This window comes from Heloderma suspectum, chromosome 1, assembly GCF_057233095.1.
Source record: "Heloderma suspectum isolate Gila_16-S chromosome 1, 16-S_ref, whole genome shotgun sequence".
Lineage (NCBI taxonomy): Eukaryota > Metazoa > Chordata > Lepidosauria > Squamata > Helodermatidae > Heloderma > Heloderma suspectum.
Window position 1 is genome coordinate 340149215 of NC_139458.1, and position 9228 is coordinate 340158442.

The window sequence follows — 9228 nt, forward strand, 5'->3', positions numbered from 1 at the left end:
GGCCCCTGCTATGGAAACTTCTCCATGTAGGGATTTATTGTTCTGCTGCTCTCAGTATTGGGATACTTTCAGGTACTCCACATTTCGAATATCAAGGCTGTATTCCTCTTTCACAAAACAGTTATCAATAACTTTCTGCCCAGGAGTGGACACTTTTACAATACCAAGAGGATCCAAATGGCTGTGTTCTCAGTACTGCGGCCTATTTCATTTGTGGGGGCAGGGAGGGGCCTTCTTAAGTTTATTGGCAGAGAAAAGGTGTGAGGGCCTGAACATGTAACTAGGGACATGAGTTGTAATGAGCCCCTATTAGTAGGAATTTGGGGCTTAGTGGCTTTGCCGGTTATAGAGAAGAGAGGTGAATGGTGTGCAATAGATCAAAATGGGAACACTCACCTTTTACGAGTGTTTTGAGGTGAGGTTCTATTTCAGATGTGTGGGCAACACCAGTGTGGTGTAGTAGTTAGAGTGTTGGACTGGGACTCGGGAGATCTAAGTTCTAGTTCTTATTTGGCCATGACGCTCACTGTGTGACTTTGGGCCAGTTGATGACTCTCAGCCTGACTTACCTCACAGGGTTGTTGTGGAGATAAAATGGAGAGGATAGGGGGTCATGTAAGCCGCCTTGGGTTTCTTGGAAGAGGGAAAAAGGAGGAATATAAATGTAATAAATAATAAAACGTATGGCCCTCCAGATGTTTTGGACTACAGCTTCCATCATCCCTCACCATTGGCTATGCTGGCTATGGCTGATGGGAATTGTAATCCAAAATATCTGGGAGGCACCTAGATTGGAGAAAGCTGTCTTGGAGGATACAAGACTCTTTGCCTTGTCCTAAGAACAGCACCTTCAGTTACAGAACATTGTGAAACGTTGGGCTGGCAGCCCTGTGACCAGTTTACCAACAGCAACTTTGTGTTTCCCTCTACGTCACTATATAACACATCACTGAACATAACTGCTTTCCACTGAAAAGTATATTTTAGGCCATTGAGAACGATATCCATGCTGTTGCCTCTGTGATGGCATTTTCACACAAGTATCGCAGGACTCTGCATAGGGTTTGACATCTCAGTGCCTAGCATCGCTGGCCAGCTGCCAGGGCCCCAGCTGGCCCCAGGAATGCCCACTCTGGACCCCACATTTTTTTTCTGAGGCTCTGATCAGTGCCAGGCAGCTAGTCTAGCTGCCATTTTCATTTCCCACAATGATCAGAGTCACTACATTGAGGGTATTGGGTAAGGAACTTAAAATGGTGGCTAGACCCAGAAGCTCAGAGCTGCTCGGAGCACTGCTGCCACCAGAGGAGGGGGCCCACCAGGTCATGTTTGCCAAGGGGCCCTCAAACCTGAAGCTGGCCATGGCTCTAAAACACATACTGGGTTAACTTCCTAGCTTCAGGCCAAAAGTTGTCTCAATTAGCAGGAAAGTACCTTTTCTACTTTCAGTTTCAAAGTGAAGGATAATAAGACAAAGGTTACCACCTTTCCAAGGCCCTGACTAAGCAAGCCTGAGCCTTCCCCCCCCCACTTGTTGCCCTCCAGATGTTGGGGATGCTGTAAGTTGTAGTGCAACACATTTGGAGGGCACCAGTTTGGGGAAAGTTGCACTGAGCATTCATTTTGCTTTGAAGGCAGCCCAGAGCTGCCATGGTAGCCATTTGGAGGCCTTAAAAGCCAAGAGCTAGCATAAACTGTTTAGCTGGCTGGTTGGGGTCTTAATCCTATTCCAAAGTGGCATTCCTTGTTTTATCAGGCCCATATAGAAACATGCCGAGAGGCAGCTTTCTTTCTTTGGGGCTTTATCCTGTATGTAAAAGCAGAAGGCGTGAGCTCTTCTGTTTTTCCAGCAGACTGCTGAACGTAGCTATGCCAGCCATGCCATATAGTGAGTGAAGGTGACCAAATGTTAAAGGAATGCAATGCAGGGCGCAGATATGGTACATCATATATGTGAAGTTTCCAGATCCACAAGGTGCTACTCTGGGTACTTTTAGTAGAAAAGGGAATTTATGATGATTAGGGTGATGATGATTACTGAACCCTGAATACCGCTTATGAATGAAGAGAGAATGTCAGCACTTCAAAGCTGTTCTTTACATCGACGCTCATTCTTATCTGCTCAGCCTTGCAAAGCTGTTACTCATTTCACTCTGTCACAAGAGGTGTCCCTTATCACGCTGAAGTCCCTCATGCAAATGAGACGTCTTCGATGAGAACCACAAATCAAGCGTTTTAAATGCACTGGTATTTCCCTGACCTCTTTGAGGAAGGTTGCACTTACAAGTGTAAGAGATAATCAGGTTTCATAGGCCCAGTTCAGTTTCCTGAACCCCCATACCTGTTCCAGAGGAGCTGAGGAAGCTCATATGCACCCAGGCCTGAATCACACAGGCCTCCCTCAGCAAAGCGGAGAAGGTAGCCCAATTTGGCCCTCACGAGCACAGCCGTTGGTGAGGAGCACTAGCACCATATATAATGTGATGCACCCACCTGCTCCTCCACCAAGAGAACCCCACTTCGGCCTGAGGAGTATCTGAACCAGGCCTTTGTTTCTTCTGTTCTGTGAAAGGTGGAAATTTGTTGGGTTTAAGTTCCTTTGAGACAGAACCTCTTTGGAAATCTCCAGGAAACCTCACACAAACCTTCCAGTGCTTTGCCAGCCACATTTTTTTACAGTCACTCATCCTGGCCTTACTAGCTTTTAGCCACCCACTGAGCTGGTCTTGTCAATGTTGAAGCCACACATGAAATTTAGTTCAGTTTGCCTTTTTGCTTTTAGTCACTCAAAAAGACATATCTGCAACAACATGCAAATTGCTGGTTCAAAACAAACAAAAATGAAGGGGGGGACACCCAAAGGTTAAGTCCTTTGGATCAAGAATGGTCGGGCACCCACCAAGGCCCATTCCCCAGCAGAGAGCCCACTGGCAGGGCCAGCCCTACCATTAGGCAGAGTGAAGCAGTCGCCTCAGGCAACAGATGCTAGGAAGTGGCAGCAAGGTGTTGGAGGACAGACATGCATGCCATGCAGCCTGCTCTGTGCTTCCTAGGTTAGCCTGCTGCCTTCAGGAGCAGTGGAGGATGCTGTCCCGTCATCAGTAATGAAGACAGAATCATCTGACAGACTCTTGTACATAGAATGGGAAGTGGTGCCATCTTGTCCTTTGCCTCAGACAGCAAAAGGTTTTGAAGCACCCCTGCTCGCTGGTGCTGCTGCCCAGGGCTAGGCCAAGACATTTTACTGCCTGAGATAAAGAACAAGATCCTTCCTCTTCTCCCCCTGCCCCCAGTTTTATGTACGGAAGGAGGCAGTTGAATTTTACATCAACACTGACAAGAGGATGGCCTCCCCACTGCACATGAGGTAGCTGGTGGGCTCTCCCACACTGGAGGCGTCCAAGACGAGCCATCTGTCAGGGATGCTCTGACTTGGATTCCTGCATTAAGCAGGGGGCTGGACTCGACAGCCTTGTAGGCCCCCTCCAGCCCTGCTATTCTATGATTCTGTGAGGGCTGAAAGCTAGCTTAGGGGGTGCAGGGCAGGCCATGTGGCATGCATAATTCTGTCCTCTAACAAGAATGCCCAGGAGGAAGACTGCTATCACTGCCCCACCGCCGCCCCCAGCATCTGCTGCCTGAGTGGCTTCCTCGCTCTCCCTAGTGGTAGAGTTGGATCTGCGCTCCTCTTGTTCCCTGTTGCCACCGGTTGGTTCACCTGCTCTCTGGCTCAGAGTGGAAGTGAGTAGCAACAGCAGCAAGGAGGAGGCGCTGTTCCTGCCGCCTGCATGCTCACCAGCTTTAACCCTGGCAAGGCAACAGCTGCAGCAAAGGCAGAAGACCAGCGACGGCATATTACTTCCTCTGGTGGATGTGTCCTGCAGTACTCCTGGGCGGTGGAGGCTGGTGACTCTGATGTCAGTGGGGATAGCTCCTTGGAGAGCTCCTTTAGAGTTCTGACTGCTTCTGACTGAAACCCGGAGCGGATCCACCACCCCACTGATGGTCCTGGGTCTCCATATGGCCTTATCAGTCTACTTCTTCACTTCCTTAGGAGAATACTGTAGTTTTGCAAATGCTTGATGTTCGGAATAAAGGAACTTTAAATAATCTAACAAATATTTAGAGCTTTTTCACGTCCCCTCTGGAAATCCATGTGCCTGATCTGGTTTAGACAAAGGGAAAAGCCCAATTTAATCAGGGGAACTACCTCCTGCATTCCATAGATAGATCTACCCTGGGGGAATGGAAGAATGTGTGGGAATATCCAGAGGTGGGTTTGGTGCATTACGAGATCCAAGACCACATTCCAGTGACATTCCTGAGACAATCTCTGAAAAGAGACTCAATAGGATTGTAAAAATGTTGACCGCTCTGCTTTTTTCTTGCACCTAAGGTATGACACTAAGGCTGTGGGCATTCATCTTAACTCTGGAACAATGTGCTTAAAAGAACATATGTATACACAATGAACCTTGTTTGTTTAAAGAGATAAGTAGATATGTTTATGAACTATATTTTATTATTTTTATCATGGTGCTTCAGTTGTGACCCAATGCTTTTCCTCCTTCAAACCCTTAGGGGGTTATGGAGGTCCTCACCCCCACCCCATAACCATCCCATATCTCCTTTTCTCTGGAATATTAGGGATGGCCAGGTTGCTTTGGCCATCTTGATGACATCATAAGTGTCTAAACTATCACTCAGAACCAGTTATGCACACATATACACCTTCCAGGAAAACAGATTGGGTTGGAACTAGGATCTGCCTTCCGTGAACAGAAGGGCTCTGCCCATGATAGGTGGCTCCATCTGATTTTCAGGGCTTCCCCCTCCCTTCCCCTGCCCCACCCACAGATCTGACCCCATTCAGCAAGGTCCCCTGACCCTCTGTGTAGCATTTACAGGGGGCTAGAGGGACTGCTGTGGGGAGGGGGGAGGAGAAGCCCACTTCAGCCAGCTCAGTTCCATGGGTCTGAATCTTGATCTCATCCAATGAATTTTTGCCTCCTTACCTGGTACCAATTTCTGGTCTGGTTCATGGTCTGTTTGTAATGTAATACATTACAATAAAATATAAAATAGAAGTACCTAGATAAAGAAGTAGTTACAGTGACCACAGATATGTATTCATTCATTGTCCTGCACAATCTCCCACATATAGCTGACTCCAACTTGTGTTGATTCTCTTCTTGTCCATAATACACCTTGCAGTAGATCACATACCCAGAGGAGCAATTCGACAGCAATGGGCAGGAGGCCCCTTAAAAACACCTCTTTTGCTAACCTTGCATCTGTTGTGTTTAATGTATACAAACATTAAGTCGATAGTTGGGGAAGTTCCCATATGAAAATGCCTTTATACACACTAACCGTGATAGATGTTGATGAGCCTTCAGGATGTGAAACTAAGGCCAAAATACGCAATATATTAAATGTATGCATGTTGCATATATAGGAGTGTGTCTCAGGAAGGAAGCTGCCATTGGTGCCACTTTCTCAAAGCAAATTGGGGTGATTTTCATCAGGATCACAGTTTGGGCAAAAAAGTTAACCCCCTTCCCAAGGGCTGTAACGCCATCTTTATTTCCATCACAAACACCCTTGCTGTTATTTTAAAGCAAAAACATACAGTGCAATACGAAATTACACATTTGACATGATGCGTAGCCCTAATGCAAGGGTGCAGAACCTCAGGCCTAGGGGTCAAATCCAGCCCCCTGGGATCTCAATCCAACCCTCCAAGGAGTACCCATAAGACCCCACCCTGTTTTCCCCAGCCTCTAATCGTGTAGTGGTTTCCCAGCTTTTTGTGCAATTTTTCTACGTTCTAAATAGTTGAAACGCCTCTCCTAAGGCTTAATTCCTGGCAGTAAGAGCTTTAATGTAAAATATGCTGGTATCTTGGGTATTTCTGGAATTTGGGGCTCTGCAACCTTTTGCCTTCACCCCTGCCTACCACTGGAATGTGGCCCCTGAGAGCTTCTCTGAAATGGAATTTGGCCCTTGGGTTCTGCAGCCCTGCCCTATCAGAACAATATGGTAGCTCTCGATGCTATCCTTTACCTCTTCATCCACCAAATCAGGGATGGTTACATCTCTGTATTCTGAAATGCCATTCTGTTATCAATTCACTGGTCCAAGGCTTGGAGCTATACAACCCCTCATGGGTGGTCAGGCTTTATAAAGACTCATCTAGAACAGCTTGGAGTTATCTAGAACATTATCTAGAACAGCCGTTCCCAACTAAGTCCCTCCAGATCTGTTGGGCTACAGCTCATCACCCCGAGCCAGTATGGCCTTCTGGATGCCACCAGGTTAAGAAAGCCTGATCTAGAAGTAAGGATTTCACAGATTCAAATCACAGATGCTTGGACAGTATGAGCTCATCGACTGTGGACAGGAAAGGTGAAAAATGAATGGGTTTAGTGAAAGTTTCCCTCAAGAGGCAAGTCTGCACCTTGCCTTTCCAGAAGCCAAATGACATAGCAATGACATAAAATGTGTATGAAATGCCATTGGAGACTTTTTGCTTCTTTTCCTTGCAAGTGACACTGGGGAGAAATATTTGCATAGTCCACTTTCCTTATTAGTGATGGGAGACTAACCAAGGTGCCTTGGCATCCCTGTTCATTTCTAGTAGTGGACTTCCCTAGAGGTTTACCAGCAACGAAGGCACAAAATGTATCACTACAATGCCGGGAAAGTTTGCTAGAACACCCGAGTGTTATTCTAACTTCCAGTTTACATCATCTTACACATATACTGCTTTGACTTGCCCTGACGGTGTCAGTTATCACAAGACAATTGCCTTAATGCCACTCCCCCGGCCGCCGCCCTTTTTGTGAAGTCCCGAAATTTGATTTCAAGCTACAAGTTTCTCATACTATACTGCGAATGGATTATCATGATGAAAGAGCAAAAGTAAATTGCTGACCAGTCGACCTGGATGTTCTTCAGTGGAAACCCCATTGAAACACATGAGAGATGGTAGCATGCGCTTGTGAAGGTCCCATTTATTGCAGTGGGGATTATGAAAGGCACTTCCTAGTGAGCTGTCCTCAAAACAGGTTCCCGGAACTCACTTCTTTTGGTGGAGTCAAGGGCAAGCAGAGTAGATCCAAAGGGCAAGGACACAGAGCGTGCATCCACTGGAGCAGGCGTTGAACCTCTTGGGGGTATTGCAACCTCATCCGCAAGCTACTGGCAGGGGCAGTGTTGCCGTTAGTTAGTTCATGGGAATTTAGACCACAACTAGGCTTAGGACCCCTACAGCCTACAGTGTGGTTCCCTGTGCTCCTTCCTTTCCTCCCCCCACCCTTCTCTCTCTGATCTCCTCCATTGCTGGGAGCACGTGTGTTGGCTGTCTTGCTCCTGCCAGTGCTGTAGAACGCAAGTGGACTGAACAAACACCTCTTTCAAACAGGGTGCTGTACCTGCATACCATATGCAAGATGCTATTGTGCGTAAAGCTATTTTACCTTTTCTTCACTAAAGAAGGGTGCGGTCTCCATTTTTAGCCTTGTGTCAGGTGGGACTGGTAAACGCTCATTCTGTTCCGCCTTTTGTTTTTTCTCTGCCAACTGCCTTTCTAACGTGAGGCATCAGTACCAAATAATTCCCATTGGGACCTCTGCCAGCCCGAGGGCTGAATCCCATTTTGGAGAAGCTCTCTGGAGAAGCATTCCAGTGGTAGGTAGAGCCAGTCAAAGGCAGCATGGCCAAAAACACCAGCTTATTTTTAGCTGAAAGCTCTTCCTGCCAGTAGCTAAGCCTTAGGAGAGGCATTTCAACCTTTTAGACTGGATGGCAAACTGCACAAAAGCCAGGAAATCACCGAACAATTGGTGGTCGAGGGAAAGGGGCAAGGCCATATGAGGAACTCCAGAGAGCCAGATGAGGACCCCAGGAGGGCCAGCTTGGGCCCACAAGCCTGAAGTTCCCCACCTCTGTACTAGCGGAAGGGCTGTTTTGCTCATGGAAGAGCTGTGCTCAACTTGGTGGAGCCCCCACTTCACCATGCCTGTGTAGGAGGGGTAGTGATGGTGGGACAGGAGAGACAGGCACACGCCTTCGCAGCCACATGACTGCTGCCAGCAGCAATGCACAGCGCTCGGGAGACTTGCTAGACACGGTTAAGCAAGCCTTGCATTGGTAAAGAGCTCCTGGCCAGCACAAGAAGGGGAAGTCCAAAGTAATTCAAGGCCTGGGATGGAGTGGTGACCACTCAGCAGATATTGCACAACTGCTAGAGCTGGGAACCATGCTTAGTTGTCCATTATCACATCTTTCTTTCCAACAGAAGTAAAGAGCAGTGCAAAAAGAAAAATGACCCCAGATCTAGAGGTGTTCCTCTGTTCGGACATCAGCATATATAAGATTTTGCACAAATACATTTTCAAAGCCTTTTGATGGCCCACCAGAGTATACACTACAGCCTGCATTTTCTTTTTTAACTGTTTCTTATAACAACCGTAACATAATCCCTGATATGCTATGGAACCACACTGCGAGAAGTCTTCTGCTAGCTCCTGAGCAAGACTCCACAGAGTAGCGCTAACGCATTTCTCTTTCTGTTCACAGTTCTTGGGAACCCAACCACTGTCGCAACTGAGGGGATAAACTGATCCTATGTGCATCCAGTGCTGTCAGTTTACATAGGCATGGTGCTTCAGTCAGACCCAGTTCTATCCCAGTTTAACCTTAAGCATGTTTATTTGCAAGTAAGTCCTGGTGAATTTCATGGGGTTTACTCCCACAGAAGTGCATAGGAAATAGGAATGCATCCTAAATGCCTGAAAGACACAGAGGCTGCGTTCCCATTTTGAGCATTCTGCAGCTATCTTAGATGAAAAATAGGGATGTGCTTTTTTCAGCAGGGAGATAGAGTTTTGGTAACAATGTCAGAGTCAAACTACGGGATACCTTAAATACCTGGAGTGCAGCTGACCCTCTCTCTTTTATTCACAACTAAGCATGCAGGGCCTGATCCAGACTGAGCTACTTCATACAGATGGGGGAGGCTTAAATTCCACCGCCCGTGTCTTGTTTACCAAAATTTCCCTCTGTGCAAATGGAGACTTTCCTCTCTGTTTTAGCATGCACACATATGCTGGGGGGGGTGTGTGTGTTGAATTTTGGAAAAAAAGTGGCTTAGAGGAGGTTTAAACCTCCCCTACCCATGCACAGTGGCCCTCATCCAGATCAGGCCCATGTACTTACTAGTAA